A 21,318-nucleotide genomic window follows, 5' to 3' on the forward strand; every position below is an offset into this window, starting at 1 on the left:
ACACAGTGGCCTCCATCATTCTTAAATGGAAGAAGTTTGGAACCACCAAGACGGATCCTGGTGCTGGCTGCCAGGCCAAACTGAGCAATTGGGGGAGAAGGCCCTTGGTCAGAGAGGTAACCAAGAACACAATGGTCAAATTGACAGAGCTCCAGAGTTCCTCTGTGGAGATGGGAGAACCTTCCAGAAGGACAACCATCTCTGCAGCACTCCACCAATCAGAGCTTTATGGTAGAGGGGCCAGACGGAAGCCACTCCTCAGTAAAAGGCATGTGACAGCCCACTTGGAGTTTGCCAAAAGGCACCTAAAGGACTCTCAGACCATGAGAAACAAGATTGAACTCTTTGGCCTGAATGCCAAGCATCACGTCTGGAAGAAACCTGGCACTAACCCTACGGTGAAGCATGGTGGTGGCAGCATCATGCTGTGGGGATGTTTTTCAGCATCAGGGACTGGGAGACTAGTCAGGATCGAGGGAAAGATGAACGGAGCAAAGTACAGAATGATCCTTGATGAAAATCTGCTCCAGAGCACCCAGGACATCAGACTTGTGTGAAGGTTCACCTTCCAACAGGACAACGACCCTAAGCAGACAGCCAAGACATCGCAGGAGTGGCTTCGGGACAAGTCTCTGAATGTCCTTGAGTGGTCCAACAAGAGCCTGGACTTAAACCCGATGGAACATATCTGGAGATACCTGAAAATAGCTGTGTAGCGACACTCCCTATCCAACCTGACAGAGCTTGAGAGGATCTGCAGAGAAGAATGGGAGAAACTCCACAAATACATGTATGCCAAGCTTGTAGCGTCATACCCAAGACGACTCAAGGCTGTAATCGCTGCCAAAGGTGCTTCAACAAAGTATTGAGTAAAGAGTCTGAACACTTATTTAAATGTGATATCTGTTTTTTATTTTTAATACATTTACTGACATTTCTAAAAACCTGTTTGTGCTTTGATTATGGGGTATTGTGTGTAGATTGAGGGGAAAAAACTATGTAATTATTTTTAGAATAAGGCTGTAACGTAACAAAATTTGGAAAAAGTCAAGGGGTCTGCATACTGCACTGTAGGATACTATTGGAAGATGCTATGAGGACTGAGGGATTTGAAAGAGATATGGAAGTGAGAAAAGGAAAAGATCCCTTTGGAATTGGAAGCGTACATACCAAATTACCATGCTGCTGCTATGTCTGTCTGACCATTTGTGATGATTGGGATTTCCCCCCTAAGGTAAAGGGCCCTCTGACCAGATTTGGGGCATTTGCCGTCCGTCAGATGCCTGTCTGTAATTTGTGATTACAGTACAAGCAGAAGGGGTGGCAGAGATTAATTCAATCCAACACGCAAATCTGATTGCCTGCATTTGCATATTAATGAGAAAAATGTTGGAGTGTTTTTTTGGCAGGTGGCAAGGCAGAAGATGGTTAAAAGCTGGGAAAATTTGATATTTACTGCTTTCGTCTGGCAAGTTGAGGTCAGTGTCTGGTTGTGCATGGATTTGCATATATTAGCATACCAAATGTAGGAAGGACATGAGAAGTTTCCAGTGGCCTTCTCTCTCTTTTGTGTGGTAAGTTTTTAAAATGAAAGAGGCGTTGACCAACCACTTGTACGTGTCATTTTGAGAGAAACTTTTAGTCTGCTTGAAGACTAAAAGTGTCATGGAATTGTCCTTATAGCAAACTGTAGGGAGGGAGGAGGTCAGAGAACTGGCAGTGTGGTGCCAGGACAACAACCTCTCCCTCAATGTGAGCAAGACAAAGGAGCTGATCGTGGACTACAGGAAAAGGATGGCCGAACAGGCCCCCTTTAACATTGATGGGGCTGTAGTGGAGCAGGTCGAGAGTTTCAAGTTCCTTGGTGTCCACATCACCAACGAACTGGTCCAAACATACCAAGACAGTCGTGAAGAGGGCACGACAAAACCTGTTCCCCCTTAGGAGACTGAAAAGATTTGGCATGGGTCCCCAGATCCTCAAAAGGTTCTACAGCTGCACCATCGAGAGCATCCTTACCGGTTGCATCACCGCCTGTTATGGCAACTGCTCGGCATCTGACCATAAGGCGCGACAGAGGGTAGTGCGAACGGCCCAGTGCATCACTGGGGCCAAGCTTCCTGCCCTCCAGAACCTATATTCTAGGCGTGTCAGAGGAAAGCCCATAAATTAGTAAGAGACTCCAGTCACCCAAGTTATAGACTGTTCTCTCTGCTACCGCACGACAAGCGGTACCGGAGCGCCAAGTCAAGGACCAAAAGGCTCCTCAACAGCTTCTACTCCCAAGCCGTAAGACTGCTGAACAATTCATAAAAATCGCCACCGGACAATTTACATTGACACCCCCCCTCTTGTACACTGCTGCTACTCGCTGTTTGTTTGTTACCTATGCATAGTCACTTCGCCCCCACCTACATGTACAGATTACCTCAACTAGGCTGTACCCCTGCATACTGACTCGGTACCGGTGCCCCCTGTGTATAGCATCGTTGTTGTTATTCTTATTGTGTTACTTTTCATTATTACTTTTTATTTTAGTCTACTTGGTAAATATGTATTTCTTCTTGAATTGCACTGTTGGTTAATAAGGGCTTGTAAGTAAGCATTTCACAGTAAAGTCTACACTTGTTGTATTCAGCACATGTGACAAATAAAGTTTGATTTGATTTGCATTCGTTGTGGGAAAATTCCCTACCCAAATAACAACCAAAATATGTCTATCCCAGACTTCTTGATATTGTCATGGTAGTAGTGTATAGTCTGGTGTGGTTGTTGTAGTAGTGTATAGTCTGGTGTGGTTGTTGTAGTAGTGTATAGTCTGGTGTGGTTGTTGTAGTAGTGTATAGTCTGGTGTGGTTGTTGTAGTAGTGTATAGTCTGGTGTGGTAGTAGTATATAGTCTGGTGTGGTTGTGGTAGTAGTGTATAGTCTGGTGTGGTTGTTGTAGTAGTGTATAGTCTGGTGTGGTTGTGGTAGTAGTGTATAGTCTGGTGTGGTTGTGGTAGTAGTGTATAGTCTGGTGTGGTTGTGGTAGTAGTGTATAGTCTGGTGTGGTTGTGGTAGTAGTGTATAGTCTGGTGTGGTTGTGGTAGTAGTGTATAGTCTGGTGTGGTTGTGGTAGTAGTATATAGTCTGGTGTGGTTGTGTAGTAGTGTATAGTCTGGTGTGGTTGTGGTAGTAGTGTATAGTCTGGTGTGGTTGTGGTAGTAGTGTATAGTCTGGTGTGGTTGTGGTAGTAGTGTATAGTCTGGTGTGGTTGGTGGTAGTAGTGTTAGTCTGGTGTGGTTGTGGTAGTAGTGTAGAGTCTGGTGTGGTTGTGGTAGTAGTGTATAGTTCTGGTGTGGTTGTTGTAGTAGTGTATAGTCTGGTGTGGTTGTTGCTAGTTAAGTGTATAGTCATGGGGGGGTTGTAGTAGTGTATAGTCTGGTGTGGTTGTGGTAGTAGTGTATAGTCTGGTGTGTGGTTGTGTAGTAGTGTATAGTCTGGTGTGGTTGTTGTAGTAGTGTATAGTCTGGTGTGGTTGTGGTAGTAGTGTATAGTCTGGTGTGGTTGTGGTAGTAGTGTATAGTCTGGTGTGGTTGTGGTAGTAGTGTATAGTCTTGTGTGGTTGTGGTAGTAGTGTATAGTCTGGTGTGGTTGTGGTAGTAGTGTATAGTCTGGTGTGGTTGTGGTAGTAGTGTATAGTCTGGTGTGGTTGTGGTAGTAGTGTATAGTCTGGTGTGGTTGTTGTAGTAGTGTATAGTCTGGTGTGGTTGTGGTAGTAGTGTATAGTCTGGTGTGGTTGTGGTAGTAGTGTATAGTCTGGTGTGGTTGTGGTAGTAGTGTATAGTCTGGTGTGGTTGTGGTAGTGGTGTATAGTCTGGTGTGGTTGTGGTAGTAGTGTATAGTCTGGTGTGGTAGTAGTGTATAGTCTGGTGTGGTTGTGGTAGTAGTGTATAGTCTGGTGTGGTTGTGGTAGTAGTGTATAGTCTGGTGTGGTTGTGGTAGTAGTGTATAGTCTGGTGTGGTTGTGGTAGTAGTATATAGTATGGTGTGGTTGTGGTAGTAGTGTATAGACTGGTGTGGTTGTGGTAGTAGTGTATAGTCTGGTGTGGTTGTGGTAGTAGTGTATAGTCTGGTGTGGTTGTGGTAGTAGTGTATAGTCTGGTGTGGTTGTGGTAGTAGTGTATAGTCTGGTGTGGTTGTGGTAGTAGTGTATAGTCTGGTGTGGTTGTGGTAGTAGTGTATAGTCTGGTGTGTGGTTTTTGGTAGTAGTGTATAGTCTGGTGTGGTTGTGGTAGTAGTGTATAGTCTGGTGTGGTGTGTGGTAGTAGTGTATAGTCTGGTGTGGTTGTGGTAGTAGTGTATAGTCTGTGTGGTGGTGTTGTAGTAGTGTATAGTCTGGTGTGGTTGTGGTAGTAGTGTATAGTCTGGTGTGGTTGTGGTAGTAGTGTATAGTCTGGTGTGGTTGTTGTAGTAGTGTATAGTCTGGTGTGGTTGTGGTAGTAGTGTATGGTGTGGTTGTGGTAGTAGTGTATAGTCTGGTGTGGTTGTGGTAGTAGTGTATAGTCTGGTGTGGTTGTGGTAGTAGTGTATAGTCTGGTGTGGTAGTAGTGTATAGCCTGGTGTGGTTGTGGTGTATAGCCTGGTGTGGTAGTAGTGTATAGTCTGGTGTGGTAGTAGTGTATAGTCTGGTGTGGTAGTAGTGTATAGTCTGGTGTGGTAGTAGTGTATAGTCTGGTGTGGTAGTAGTGTATAGTCTGGTGTGGTAGTAGTGTATAGTCTGGTGTGGTAGTAGTGTATAGTCTGGTGTGGTAGTAGTGTATAGTCTGGTGTGGTTGTGGTAGTAGTGTATAGTCTGGTGTGGTTGTGGTAGTAGTGTATAGTCTGGTGTGGTTGTGGTAGTAGTGTATAGTCTGGTGTGGTTGTGGTAGTAGTGTATAGTCTGGTGTGGTTGTGGTAGTAGTGTATAGTCTGGTGTGGTTGTGGTAGTAGTGTATAGTCTGGTGTGGTTGTGGTAGTAGTGTATAGTCTGGTGTGGTTGTGGTAGTAGTGTATAGCCTGGTGTGGGTGTGGTAGTAGTGTATAGTCTGGTGTGGTAGTAGTGTATAGCCTGGTGTGGGTGTGGTAGTAGTGTATAGTCTGGTGTGGTAGTAGTGTATAGTCTGGTGTGGTTGTGGTAGTAGTGTATAGTCCACGGTTTAGGCTGTGGTTTATGAGCCTCGCAGCTAGCCCGTTAAACTCGCTGCTCTTTTGTAAAGGTTGTCTGGCTCTTAAATGGTGTCATCTTTATTGATGTTTCTCTCTCCTCCTCTCATGTACAGAAATATGCTGGATGGCCCTGGTTTAAATTCAATTCCCTAATACAAGCCTGAAAGGATACAGCAAATGATCGTCTTTCTTTCACAGACACACACACACCTCGCTCCACACACACACACCTCGCTCCACACACACACCTCGCTCCACAAACCACGTCCCGTTTAGCCCTGACGATATAGCGGCCGTAAATGTGGCTTCCTGCGTGAACGGGCCCACAAATCACGGCAAGGGAGATGAGATGACCGTGTACCGTCGTCCCCAACGCCAGCGTCAGGAAGGGGCGCGGCAGAGGAAAGGCTGTCAATCTCCCGACAAGGAGTAAAAAAAAAAGAAGCATTTCCTGTAACTATCTTTCTGCATCATTGTACTGTTCTACAGGCTCGCTTTTCCACCCAGTCACTTTGCTGCTGTTTATCAATAACCCTGGTATGTTCTTGTTGCTCAGACACTAAAACGCTTCTGTAACAGCCACTTACGGTGTCTAGCTTCAACATCTCTGTATTACTTGATGTGTACAGTAGATGTTCTGTTGATAGGGTAGCTCGTTTGGCGTTCATGGAGACTAGAGCTGTGTCTCTGAGCTAAGGTCCCAATCTAAATGTGATGCACAGAGGACTAACAGACAGACAGAGCCTAACTATTGATCTTCTGAGACTTTCATGCTCTTAACTACTGTACCTTCGAATGCTTCTGTCTTTACGTGACACAGTCAGTCTCTCAGTCTGTGGTTGCTTTTATGGTCTGGCTGGTTATCTGTTCTTCAGTATCACACGGGGGATCTGAGGAGTGTGTGCAGTGGATGAGTGGAGCTGGGGGACAGAAAGAAAGGCAGACCTGATCAGCACTGTGTGATCTCTCACCATGCTGTCTGAGGCGAGACCCCCCGACTCACGCCCTCCCTTCCACTCCCCCCCTGTGCTGCTAATGACTGCTAATTGTGACACGGCAGGGGGCGAGATGCTATGAGCTGAATATTGCACCCTCACTGCCTGGTCTGGTGCTGCTGGGGACCCTGGAGCAACAAACTTCCATTCAATCAAGTCCATCGATCACTAAGTCCATTAATCAATAAGGGTATTGACTCCTTCTCTATCCATTTTGGTTTATAGTCACTATATCATCCCACCAACCGCTCCCTCCTCTCTGTATCCAGACTGCTGAATTACACCCTTGTTTTTTTGGGCTCAAAGATTGGCGTTGAAGAAGTATCCCTGGGAGATGCTCCTCTCAGTTCAGCTGAAATTAGGACATGTTTTACAGTAGAAGGCTGATCTAAACAGTGCAGGGAAGGCCTGTTCCAAAGGGAGGCCTGTGTTCTCCTATCTATTTCTGGAGGAGTTTTGATCTGAGTGAAGCGAGCTGCTAGTGTCTGGCACTTACCAAATTCACTCTTATTTATACTTTGACACATGAGTTTATCCATTTGTAAATCTACTCCTAATCTCTCTCCATCCCTCTGCCCCTCTGTTGCCAAAGCTCGCCTTCAACTTTCTCTCACTTTCAATCTCTTCCTCACCTCTTGTTCCTCCCTCTCTCCTCTCCTTTTCTTCCTCCTCCTCTCTTCTTACTCTCTCTCTCCTCTCCTCACCTTCTTCCTCTCTCCTATCCTCACCTTCTTCCTCTCTCCTCTCCTCACCACTTCTTCCTCTCTCCTCTCCTCACCTTCTTCCTCTCTCCTCTCCTCACCTTCTTCCTCTCTCCTATCCTCACCTTCTTCCTCTCTCCTATCCTCACCTTCTTCCTCTCTCCTCTCCTCACCTTCTTCCTCTCTCCTATCCTCACCTTCTTCCTCTCTCCTATCCTCACCTTCTTCCTCTCTCCTATCCTCACCTTCTTCCTCTCTCCTCTCCTCACCTTCTTCCTCTCTCCTATCCTCACCTTCTTCCTCTCTCCTATCCTCACCTTCTTCCTCTCTCCTCTCCTCACCACTTCTTCCTCCCCCCTCTCCTCTTCTTCCTCCCCCTCTCTCCTCTCCTTGTTAGACAAGTAGGAGAATGTTGTCTGACCAGTTGAACTAGACTGAAGAGAGCTTATCCATGATAGACAAGCAGGGATATATCCTCAATGTCCTATAGCTGCTCATTGTATGGATCCGAGCTGCCAACGGTTAAGCCACAGAATGAGAGAACAGGAGCCTAAACTAATGCATGCATCGCAACGCCGCAGTTCTTCCCAGTAATAAGTTTCCTTGGCCTGGGCTCCGCTGCGTGTTTCATTTGGAATGGGATTTGTCAGAGGAGAGAAAGTAATGTTCATCTGAAGTGCCTGACCTGTTTCTTTGTCCTGAGCTAACTCTCCCGTATCGCTCCATCTCTCATTTCAGCAAGGAAATTTCCCTCTTGTTTCAAACCCAATTTTCCTAAAACTCCAGACGTCAGCAGGTAGCAGCAGGCCGCCTCTGCCTCTCCGCCCAGCCTAACACACTTTGTGTACAATTAAACTCTCTCTCACCCTCCATCTTTCACTCTCTCTCGCTCCTTCCCTGCCTCCTTACTTCTCTCTGTCTGTCAGTCTATCACTCACTCTACCTTGTTAAACACAACCACACCAGTCCAATTAAAGGTTTATATGCATAACAGAAATAAAGAGGCTGGATTTACACTTAGCTTCCTCTAACTTATTCATTACCTTTCCCTCAAACTCCCCCTCCCTGTCTTTGATTACTTCCTCCCATCCCTCCTTTCTTTCGTCCGTCAGTCTGTTCCTCCATCTTTCTTTCTCCCCCCCAATTCCTCCATCTTTCTCCACTCTCTCTCTGTTTGGCCCTCACTCCCCTCCACTGCTCCATCTCTCCGTCCCTGTAGCAGATGGTGGCTGTCAGAGGTGGACAGGTAACAGACGACCCAGTATCCCTCCCAGGCATACAGGCTCTGCCCTGGCCAGTCCCCTCCAACCTGGCCACCACCCCCTTCCACCTTTCTCCTCCCACCACCACCCCCTTCCACCTCTAACCCCCTCCAGCCTTCCTCCTCCCACCACCAGCCCCCTCCAGCCTTCCTCCTCCCACCACCAGCCCCCTCCAACCTTCTTCCTCCCACCACCAGCCCCCTCCAACCTTCCTCCTCCCACCACCATCCCCCTCCAACCTTCCTCCTCCCACCACCAGCCCCCTCCTCCCACCTGCAACCACCTCGTTCCCCTCGTCTCCAGTTCCTCCTCAGTCTCCTCCCCTCCCTCTCCTCTGGGTTGATATCTGGCGGGCCGTCTCTTCCCCCCAGTGGTGCGGGCCTTCTGGACAGAGCAGATGGTGAGAGCGGACCGGGAGGAGACGTCCTCTAACCTGGGAATCTGGCCAGCCCCGGCCCACGGCGAACGCCTGATGCCAGCCTAATGGACCTGGACAGGGCTTGGAGTGTGTGTTTGTGTGCGGGTGTGTGTGTTTTACGTGGTGTGTGTGTTTGTAATTTTCGGTTGTGTTGCTTGGTTATTTATGTCTCTCAGTGTTTGTTTCTCTGCAGCTTAGCGTCAAACTTCAAGATTTTTGTATAATATAAGTATTGTGTGTGTTTGGTGTGTGAATGCACGTGTGTGACTGATTCTTTTCATTTCTAATGGTGTAAATTCAGCTAAAGACATCACTAATTGTGAGGTCAAAGGTTGGGGGTCAGCAGACCAAGGTCAAATGGTCACACTGTGGATGGAAACAGAGATGCTACTGATGTGTGAATGTGAGGTTTGTAAGGATCAGCAGTTCATATTCAGGCTCAACACTGAAACCTTCCATGAACAGGCTTATCACAGGCTTAGAGTAGTCCAGGCTCACTGTTAAATAAGCATAACTCAGACTCACAGAGGCATGGGCTTGAAACTGTCCAAGCAGCACATACTCACAGCCAGCTCTCCAGAGGCTGAGGATTAGAACCCTTTACTAGCTGTGTGTTCAAGTAGAGGTGTGTGTGTTTTCACTCCATGTGATATGTACTGTATGTACTGTATATTGAGCAAGCCATAGTGTTCAGAAGAAGAGCGTTTGTATGTGACATAATGAATAATAATGAATCTATTAGATGTACATCAGAGAGGGGCTGATAACAGAGGTGTCTGATTAGATTAGACTCGATCTGTGTGTGTGTTCACCTGCACCGTAGAGGGAGACATTCTGTATGACTACAGTACAAGCAGAGAAACACTTTCCAGTCCGTTGCTGAAGTGTATTCATGGCTATTTCCCCAAATTAATTTAAATGCATTAATAGCAGAAAGAGCAACTCAATGAGCTCAGCCTAGTTTCCCTCATTTGCCTAGCGAGACCAAACGGATTGTTGTTCTCCCCTGACACAGTTCCTCTCCGATCCCTTCCTGTTATTAAATATTAAAATCACTCTGTTTAGCGAACTCTCAGGGGATCAGGCAGCCAACACTATTACAGCACTGATGATTGCAATGCTTTGTTTTTGTTTAGTTTCATATTTTAACACAGTCGACATGCTAACGGAACGGAGTCTAAATGTTGACCGTCGGTATCCATATCGTGCTGGTTAGATGTTACATGTTCATTAAAATGATTACCAACAGATATGTACATGTCTACACGCAGGCATGCGCACACACACACACACACACAAATACTTTAGTGCGCAAGCATGCAGATTCCAAGACTTCACACTCCCACACTTGTCCTCTTCTGATATTTTCTTCCCAGGTCTGCACCTGGCTATCCCAAACAACTGAGTCAGAGGAGCAATTTACACTTTGAAAGGTCACTCAACTCACCCCGTTTGACCTAAAGTCATGAGATTCAGTACATAAGTCCCTCTCCTCACAAAGAACAAATTTGCCTCATTGTCAAGGTCAACCATGATGGATTTTCAGCCTTTTACAATTTTGTGAAAAACACTTAAAACGCAACTCTTCTGCCACCGAATGACCAATCTGCACGAAACTTGATATCTCTCTCAACCAATATTTATCAGATAGTACCTAAAACAACATGACTGCTGTTGACCAATAAACATTCACGTGGGCGTGGTCTGGCACATAAATGCATATAAATATGTCAAGGATATTTGTATTGTAACAAAATGTTGTACACATGTTGCAAACACTGTCAAGACTCAACATATGCAAGAACATTCATATCGACCACACAGTGGCGCTATAATGAGCACATGTTTATACTGCGCCTTCAGAAAGTATTCATATCCCTTGACTTATTCCACATTTTGTTGTTACAAGCTGCATTTAAAATTGATTAAACATGTTTTTAGAAATTTTTGCAAATGTATTGAAAATTAAATACAGAAATATCTAATTTACATACGTATTCACGCCCCTGAGTCAATACTTTGTAGAAGCACCTTTGGCAGCGTTTAAAGCTGTGAGTCTTTCTGGTTAAATCTTGAAGAGCTTTCCACACCTGGATTGTGAAACATTTGTTATTTTCAAAATTATTCAAGCTCTGTCAAGTTTGTTGTTGATCATTGCTTGTAACCATTTTCAGGTCTTGCAACAGATTTTCAAGTAGATTTAAGTCAAAACTGTAACTCAGCCACTCGGGAACATTCACTGTCTTCTTGGTAAGCAACTCCAGTCCAGTGTAGATTTGGTCTTGTGTTTTAGGTTATTGTCCTCCTGAAAGGTGAATTCATCACCCAGTGTCTGGTGGAAAGCAGACTGAACCAGGTTTTCCTCTAGGACTTTGCCTGTGTTTAGCTCCATTCCATGTATTTGTTATCCTTAATGATTACAAGCATACCCATAACATGATGCAGGTACCACTATGCTTTAAAATATGGAGAGTGGTACTCAGTAACATTTTGTGTTGGATTTGCCACAAACATTACACTTTGTATTCAGGACAAAAAGTGAATTGCTTTACCACATTTTTTGCAGTATTACTTTAGGATGCATGTTTTGGAATATTTTTTATTCTGTACAGTCTTACTTCTTTTCACTCTGTCAATTAGGTTAATATTGTGGAGTAACTACAGTGTTGTTGATCCATCCTCAGTTTTCTCTTATCACAGCCTGGGGCTCCTGAGTGGTGCAGCGGACTAAGGCACCGCATCTCAGTGCTAGAGGAGTCATTACAGACCCTGGTTCGATTCCAGGCTGTATCACAACCGGCCGTGATTGGGTGTCCCATAGGGCGGCGTACAATTGGCCCAGCATCGTCCGGGTTTGGCCGGGGTAGGCCATCATTGTAAATAAGAATTTGTTCTTAACTGACATGCCTAGTTAAATAAAGTGCCATTAAGCTCTGTAATTGTTTTATAGTCACCATTGGCCTCATGGTGAAATCCCTGAGTGGTTTCCTTCCTCTCCGGCAACTGAGTTAGGAGGGACGCCTGTGTCTTTGTAGTGACTGTGTGTATTGATACACCATCCAAAGTGTAATTAATAACTTCACCATGCTCAAAGGGATTTTCAATGTCTGCTTTTTTATTTTCACCCATCTACCAATCGGTGCTCTTCTTTGCGAGGCACTGGAAAACCTCCGTGGTCTTTGTGGTTGAATCTATGTTTGAAATGTACAGTACTGCTCGACTGAGGGACCTTACAGATAATTGTTTGTGTGGTACAGAGATGAGGTAGTCATTAAAAAAAATCATGTTAAAGGGATACTTCGGGATTTAGGAAACGGTTCATCTGACTCTGGGGAAGTAGATAAAGGGCCTCATTGTCAAAATCTCAAAGTATCCCTTTAAAAACGATTATTGCACACAGTGAGTGCATACAACTTATTATGTGACTTGTTAAGCACATTTTTACTCCTGAACTTATTGATCCCGATATCCCAAACACCACTGGCCCGATTTTTACAAAACCTGGGTGAATGATAGGTCTTGTCATAGAGATCCATTAGTTACATAATCACACTGATTGGCCCAAGGGAGGTGCTGCATCATTCGTGGGGGACAATATGTTTAATGTTGCCTTGTTTATAATTTCTGTCCATTTCGAGGAGGCTCCAATTCTGGTAACCTGGCAGGTTGTCTCATCTCATTTACTGTTTATTGCTGTTTTCTAATAAGCGCTGTTGTAATTCTGTGTGTTATTAATGCCGGAGCGCACTGCACCCTGGGAGCCCTGGCTAGGCTGAGGCGAGGGCGTGTATCTGACACCCCGCGCCACCCGCCTTAGACCAACCATCCTCCAGAGAGGGGGCTTGCTCGCCCAGGAGGTGACGCTAATGGGAGATTTTAACCACGTCTCTCCCCCTTTCCCCCCTTCGTTCTCTCTCCCTCCTGCTGGTCTGTGGATATGAGCCCAGAGCAAACACAGGCAGCTCTCATTAAGGGACTAGTGCTGGTATTAAATGTGCTGTTATTAGAGAGGCCTCCTTTAATTTCACTGGCACAGCAAACCACACACACCCACGAAGACTGCATTACATTTAGGTGTGTGTGTGTGTGTGTGTGTGTGTGTGCGAGCGTTTGCACGTACTTGCGTTCGTGGGTGTGTGTACCTTAGAGGGGTGATGGAAGATGGGGATGGTAATGGCAGCATCCATTATGGAGTGGGTTCAACTGCGTCAAGGTGTCAGCCCCTCTGAAAGTGATTGCCCAGCCTTATTACAGGCTGAGGTTGGGTTTTGATGTGGGGTTCTCCAGCTGTGTATTTGGCTCTGCCTCACTGGGCCTCAGACAGATAGGGGGTCATTTTTCACATTACTGCTCACACCCCCCCTGCCTGACACGACCATGACGAACAAGATCCATACTCATGCACCATGACAAAGACTCTGTCCCACAAAATCAATGCCAATTATTTGATCCGAGTCTATTTCCACTATAAAGAATGTACAGAATGTGTAAGACTGTGTGTGTGTGTGTGTGTGTGTCAGTCTCTCAACAAGTGAGTTGACATAGAAATTCTTGCATATGGTACATTTGTCAAGCAGCGACGAGAGATCCCTCAAGGACATTTAATCACCTTCATCTGGATCCAGCTCCAGCCGCCTGTGCTGTGCCTCTGTCATTGGGCATTCAGGACACGCCACGCTGAGTGACAGGGAGGAGGTAAAGTGACTGTGACAGGGGAACTGGCATCACGCTCTGTGACAGACAACCTCGCCATGATATCACCATGACAGGTGCATAAGAAGATGACTGAATGGGAAGACTGCGTGACCATACTAGAATATAATAGAGTTTTCTCTTGCTGAGCCAAAGAGGTCTGTTAGGGGGTCTACTAGAAGATTCTGTTTTCTACCGTGACCATTTGGTGTTCTGTTGGAACAGGTGGTTAAGAGGCAACGCTGAGAACAAACCACAGGTGTCCGGTTCGCCTGTGATGACAAAGTGTCGGCACAACTTTCACATAAACAAATATGATACATGAAACATGACATACTATAGTGGGACTTTATAGGACTATGTTTTCTTCTTGTTGGTGTGTTTGCGATTCACCAAGGCAGGCAGCCATTCATCCCCGTCCGTCCGTCCGTCCGTCCGTCCGTCTGTCTGTCTGTTTGTGGGAGCTGTAAAGCACCACGGTGTGTTCAGCTGTGACTGAGACTCATTAAAGGGGGAGAGCGTCCGTCATGGAGGCGCGGCTGTCTGAGTGTCGGCCGGCTGTCCTACGGGGGACTTACAGGGGGACTGGGGGGGGGGGCTCAGAGCTTCTCATCCACACAGAGAGGCCTAACTAACACCCCCCTCCCTCCTAACTGAACCCAACCTGCCGCTCCTCCATCACCCAGCTGGGGCTGGTCTCCTGTGATTCACTATGCCCCCCCGCCACCATGCATCACACACCAGCCCCACTCTCCAACCTGCCTCTTAGCAGACAGACCTTTTATCAAGCACCTCCAGGGCATAGCTTAGTGATGGATGCTTATCAAGGAGGACATTGTTGTGGACCTGTTGTGTGGATCTCTGCAGTGTCCTTTGTCATGTTGTAATTGTCCTTCAAGTCCCATACTGCCTCTTTAGTAATTGTCAGCAATCTACTGCATGTTTACTGCTGTGGCATTGTGTCTTGAGATGTTTGAGTGGACTTATGTGCACCTCTCAATCTCTCCCTGTCCATCCATATTGATGTATATTGATCTCTTTTATATGCATATTTCCATCCATCCGTTGGTGTAGTGTGGTGTGAGAAATGTTGGTTGATGTGTTATTTCCCAAGAAGAGCCAGAGCTGTATTGTGTTCTGTGCTCTCAGCAGCAGACAGCAGTGCTGCAAGGCCAACAGGACCACACTGCTGCTGGGCTCTCTGTCGGTCTGTGACAGATCTCCACTGATGTGTTCAGCTGTTCAGACACACTGGCTCAATATCTGCCTCCCTCCTCATCCCCGCCCTCTATTTCTCTCTCGTTCGTTCTCTCTCTCTTTCTCTCTTTCCCCCTCTCTCACTCTACCTCTCTATCTCATCTCTTGTCCTCCCCTCTCTCCTATCCTCTCCTATCCTGTCTTTCCCCAGGGGGGAGATTACCCCTACTCCACGGGCCATTCCAGATATTTAATTTCCAAATCCCTGTAGGTAACCACCCCCCCTCTCACTCTCTCTCCATCCCTCTCTTTCTCTTTCCATTGTGGTAAGAGACAAACACAACGGAGGAAACCAAACACAATGGGGGCTGTTGATATATTAGAGGAGTTGGCATCTGTGAGGCTGGGGTCACCGTGGTGCTCAAATGAGAAAGGACATCGCTCATTTCCAACCTCAAATTGCCTTGCTCTCATCTCTGACCTTCTCTAAACAGCCTCACTCATACAATCCCCCAGCTTTTCCTTGAGACGCACGCACAAGTACCAAGCTAGATCGCATGCGCACATGCACGCATTCACTCACACCCACACATGTGCATTAAACACACACATTTGACATGATATATACCCTTTCTACAGAGAAATAAATTATACCAAAAAAGATACATAATAATAATAATTCCCCTTTAATTGCGCATCTAGCGAGAGAGGAATCTGTTGGTCTAGCGACATTTCTGTTGTTAGGACAACTGCTGCAGCATGTCATGGCACAGTTTGTAAAACAATGGCAACTCAATTTATACTAATAATCAAATAATATATAATGAACAAAAAATATAAACGCAACATGTAAAGTGTTGGTTCCATGTTTCATGAGCTGAAATAAAAGATCCCAGAAATGTTCCATACACACAAAAAGCTTATTTCTCTCAAATTGTGTGCACAAATTTGTTTACATCCCTGTTCCAGTTCGCGACAAAATATCCAGTAGTTGAAGAGGCCACAATCAACAGCCTGATCAACTCTATGCGAAAGAGATGTCGCACTGCATGACCAGATACTGACTGGTTTTCTGATCCACGCCCCTACCTTTTTTTGATGATATCTAACCATCAAATGCATATCTGTATTCCCAGTCATGTAAAATTCATAGATTAGGGCCTAATGAATTTATTTCAATTGACTGATTTCCTTATTTGATGTTATTATGGATCCCCATTAGCTGCTGCCAAGGCATTCACAACACTTTGTGTGCCCTCAGGCCCATGCTCCACTACCACATATCTACAACACAAAATCCATGCGTACATATGTGTATAGTGCGTATGTTATCATGTGTGTGTATTCATGTGTCTGTGCCTATGTTTGTGTTACTGCACAGTCCCTGCTGTTCCATAAGGTGTATTTTTATCTGTTTTTTAAATCTGATTCTACTGCTTGCATCTATTACCTGATGTGGAATAGAGTTCCATGTAGTCATGGCTCTATGTAGTACTGTGCGCCACCCATAGTCTCTTCTGGACTTGGGGACTGTGACGAGACCTCTGGTGGCATGTCTTGTGGGGTATGTATGGGTGTCTGAGCAGTGTGCTAGTAGTTTAAACAGACAGCTCGGTACCTTCAGCTTGTCAACACCTCTTACGAAAACAAGTTATGAGGATGTCAATCTCTTCCACTTTGAGCCATGAGAGATTGACATGCATGTCATTAATATTGGCTCCATGTACTTTTAAGGGCCAGCCGTGCTGCTCTGTTCTGAGCCAACTGCAATTTCCCAAGTCTCTCTTTGTTGCACCTGACCAGGTGCGTCAACCAGGGCTTTTAGGACCTGCCTTGTTGATAGTGTTGTTAAGAAGGCAGAGTAGCGCTTTATTATGGACAGACTTCTCCCCATCTAAGCTACTGTTGTCTCAATATGGTTTAACCATGACCGTTTACAATCCAGGGTAACTCCAAGCTGTTTACACTTCAACTTGCTCAATTTCCACGTTATTCATGACGAGATGTAGTTGAGGTTTAGGGTTTAGTGAATGATTTGTCCCAAATACAATGCTTTTAGTTTTGGAAATATTTAGAACTAACTTATTCATTACTACCCATTCTGAAACTAACTGCATCTCTTTGTTAAGTGTTGCAGTCATTTCAGTTGCTGTAGTAGGTTGACGTGTGTTGAGTTATCCGCATACATAGACACGCTGCCTTACTCAAAGCCAGTGACTTTGAACTCAGTAAAATCTTTGAAATTGTTGCATTTATATTTTTGTTCAGTGTAGTTCTGTCAGGTAAACCTACTTTGCAGTTAACATTTCATTGAGAATATTTTTGGGGAAGACTTTGTCTACCCACAAGACGGTTATCATTAGCATCACTAACTTGCTACATACAGAGTGATAAGCACTCGCGTGCCCCAAATAGACAGATATTTCTGGAAATTTATAGGCAGAGGTTGTGTTTGGCCTTTTAAGCCAATAGAGGCTAACCAGGGGTGGGATAATTCAATGTGGCTTTGATTTGATAGTAGTTGGGAGCTTTATGTTTTTCACAGTTTGCTATGGAACAAATGAACTAACACTTTCAGAATTGCTTGGCTACTGGTAGTTCAGGATCTACCTGTTGGAGACCCCTGGTGTAAAGTAACTAAGTAAAAATACTTTGAAGTACTACTTGAGACGTTTTTGGGGGTATCTGTACTTCATTGATAAATGCCAATTTTTTTTTACTACTTTAACTTTCACTCCACTACATTCCTGAAGAAAATATTTACTTTTTACTCCCATATATTTTTCCTGACACCCAAATGTACTCCTTACATTTGGAATGTTTAGCAGGACAGGAGAAAGAACACAATCTTGTAGACTCACTAAACACTATTGCTTTGTTTGTCTAGTGTTGGAGTGCATCCCTGGCTATCCGTAAATAAAAAAATAAAACGTGGCCGTGTGGTTTGCTTACTATAAGGAATTTTAAATGATTTATACTTTTACTTTTGATACTTTGACTTTTATTCAAGTAGTTTGTTACAGGGTGACACTTCATTGAGTCATTTTCTATTAAGGTATCTTTACATTTACTCAAGTATGACAATTGGGTACTTTTGCCACCACTGCACTTTCCCCATGAGTGTGTATGGTCCAGAATGTTATTTGACATTTCACCAATAGATGAGCAGATGAGCCATAGTGTAGATTAGCCCCTCTACCTTCTGTCAGTGAAGCAGCCCTGTTCAGATATCATCATCACCTTTTAATGCAGACATAAACACAGCACTGTCTTCTAATTGGCCAGAGATATGACAACATTAAAGGGTGTCAGCACAGAGAACAGTGTTTTAATTCTGGGTTAATGATGATGTTTATTTCCCCTGGTACTCGTTCCTAAGAGCTATGGCTTTATGCTGTAGTAGTGGCTAGCTGTAGCTGTGTGGTCTCTATGGGGAGAATGCTGAGTTCTGTCTCAAGGTAGTTTAGCTAAGAATCTCTCCTTCCCTCTGTAAGTTCTTTATCAGGAAGCAGCACATTAACCTCAGAGCGGATTATGCCGTGTAACAGAGCCGGGCTGCCGGGACGCAGTGTGACTGGGCTCCTCTGGGCTCAGATTAGAGCCGACCTCTGACCTCTGTGTAAGTCACTGATAGTGAACTGTGCTTCTTCAACCTCCTCTCTCTCTCCACTCCCCGGTCGTCTGAGGTTGCTGTGTGGTTCTGGAGTAAATCCTTCCAGCAGGGCCAGGGTAGTACTGCTGCTCTGATAGAAATCACACAGCTTTATCTGACCTCAGAGACAACACCCCTTTCCCTAATCACAGTAGAAGTGATCTGAATACCTGTGGAGAAAAGACAGAACATTCTACAGACACCATGAGCAGAGATGAAATGAAAAAAATAGCTTTCTGTTAAGGCAATCATTTACTGTAGGAATGAAAGGCAGTCTATTTCTGACACTGAGGAACAACTTAAATGTCACATGATAAATTGGCAATAACTGTAATATTGTGCTGACATAAAGGTTAAAGGATATAGACTGACGAGTTTCTGCAGATATTTCTGTAATGAATTTCTGTGTTGTCAGAGCGATATAAATAAATTCAGAAAGAAAGGTAAAAAAAACTGTGAAAGAAAAGGTGAATGAGGGAGGGAAGGAGGGAGGGAAGGAGGGAGGGGGTTAGCATATTCTACTTCAATGACTGTGATCTTCTTGTAACTGCCGTGTGCATATGTTGGTGATGACGAGACAGGGATTAGCATGGAGAGGAGTGGTGATGGGGAGATGAGTGAGCTGATAGATTTATATCCTGCCATGACAGCGCAGGGAGAGATTAATTTCCTCTTTACGACTGTTTAAAAAGACGCTTGCGCCATGAGGGACCGACAGATAGAGACCGACAGAGAGAGACCGACAGAGAGAGACCGACAGAGAGAGACCGACAGAGAGAGACCGACAGAGAGAGAGACCGACAGAGAGAGAGACCGACAGAGAGAGAGACCGACAGAGAGAGAGACCGACAGAGAGAGAGACACCGACAGAGAGAGAGACACCGACAGAGAGAGAGACACCGACAGAGAGAGAGACACCGACAGAGAGAGACACCGACAGAGAGAGACACCGACAGAGAGAGACCGACAGATGGAGACTAAGGGAGAGACTGATTACTGCCAGGCTATGCCACAGAGTTGGTACTCGACTATTCCTCTGTGTGTGTGTGTGTGTGTGTGTGTGTGTGTGTGTGTGTGTGTGTGTGTGTGGAGGAACAATGTGATTGATTGCGTTTCAGAGTGCTTGTGCCGTTTGAGAGAGAAAGAGAGAGGGTGTGTGTGTGAGAGAGAGTTAGAACCTGTGGGCTGTTTGCGTGGTATGGCTTTTGGGACTTTCGTTTGATTAAGTGAGAGTGCTGTTGCTGTGACCAATGAGAGAGAAGATGTTATCCCTTTTATGCAATATTAGGCTGAAGAAGAAAAAGATTTGATTTAAAAATGTCCCTTGTCTTGTTGAATCTGGAGGACCTAGAAAAGACTGGGACATTGCTCTAGGCCTAATCAGAAACTGCTTTAAAGTAATTGGAGAGAATTTCTTTGTTTCTTTTATTCTCTATTTTCTTCAAATTAAGAAATATTTAATTTCATTATCACCATAATATCTCCTTTACATTTACAGTTTTTTATCATCAAAATAGGGTTCAGAAATCTTCCTGCTGTTCAAAATCACGTTCTCACACACACACACACACACACACACACACACACACACACACACACACACACACACACTTACTGATTATATTATTATTCTGCTAGAGCCTATAGGTGAAGACCAACAGGTGGTAATACACTCACTCCACAGTAAAAGACATACAGTAATATGACCACTGATTAGTCTTTCCTGTCTCATCTAGCTTCCCTCCAATGAACATGTGAGTGTCAGTATAGCTGGCAGTGAAGAGGCTCTCCATCATGACACTGCAGTGAGCCCCTGGGGTGATGACGCTGCTCAAATGTCAAGCTAAATGAGCAGGCCAACGTGCCTCTCTGCATGTTGTTCTATCTGCCCCTGTTTATTACGGTAATGTTGTCACCCCCTGCTCTCTCTGCCAATAGCCCCGTTGTCCTCCAGCCCCCACCACACCCACCACACCCTGTGGTTCTCTCAGACGACCAGGGGTCAGCTGCTCATTTATAGGTTTAATTAAAGCCTTGTTAATTATTTAGCCACCTCCGGGGCAGAGTCCATCTCTGCCCCTGAGTTTGATCAGTATCTGACTGCATGTTTAAGAGAAGGCCCTGAGCTAAATGGCTCTCTCTCTCTCTCTCTCTCTCTCTTTCTTTATCGCTGTCTCTCTAACTCTCTGTCTCTCTCAATTCAATTTTAGGGCTTTTTTGGCATGGTAAACATCACCTACAGAGAGATGTAGTTGAGGTTTAGGGTTTAGTGAATGATTTGTCCCAAATACAATGCTTTTAGTTTTGGAAATATTTAGAACTAACTTATTCATTACTATCCATTCTGAAACTAACTGCATCTCTTTGTTAAGTGTTGCAGTCATTTCAGTTGCTGTAGTAGGTTGACGTGTGTTGAGTTATCCGCATACATAGACACGCTGCCTTACTCAAAGCCAGTGACTTTGAACTCAGTAAAATCTTTGAAATTGTTGCATGTTGCATTTATATTTTTGTTCAGTGTAGTTCTGTCAGGTAAACCTACTTTGCAGTTAACATTTCATTGAGAATATTTTTGGGGAAGACTTTGTCTACCCACAAGACGGTTATCATTAGCATCACTAACTTGCTACATACAGAGTGATAAGCACTCGCGTGCCCCAAATAGACAGATATTTCTGGAAATTTATAGGCAGAGGTTGTGTTTGGCCTTTTAAGCCAATAGAGGCTAACCAGGGGTGGGATAATTCAATGTGGCTTTGATTTGATAGTAGTTGGGAGCTTTATGTTTACATTGCCAAAGCAAGTGAAGTAGATAATAAACAAAAGTGAAATAAACAATTCACATTTTTTTTACAGGACATTACACTAACACAAGTTCCAAAAGAGTAAAAACATTTCAAATATCATATTATGTGCAAATAGTTAAAGTACAAAATGGAAAATAAATGAACATAAATCTGGGTTGTATTTACAATGGTGTTTGGTCTTCACTTGTTGCCCTTTTCTTGTGGCAACAGGTCACAAATCTTGCTGCTGTGATGGTACACTGTGGTATTTCACCCAGTAGATATGGGAGTTAATCAAAATTGGGTTTATTTTCAAATTCTTTGTAGGTCTGTGTAATCTGAGGAAAATATGTGTCTCTAATATGGTCATACATTGGGAGGAGGTTAGGAAGTGCAGCTCAGTTTCCACCTCATTTTGTGGGCAGT

Source organism: Salmo trutta, unplaced genomic scaffold, assembly GCF_901001165.1.
Source record: "Salmo trutta unplaced genomic scaffold, fSalTru1.1, whole genome shotgun sequence".
Classification (NCBI taxonomy): Eukaryota; Metazoa; Chordata; class Actinopteri; order Salmoniformes; family Salmonidae; genus Salmo; species Salmo trutta.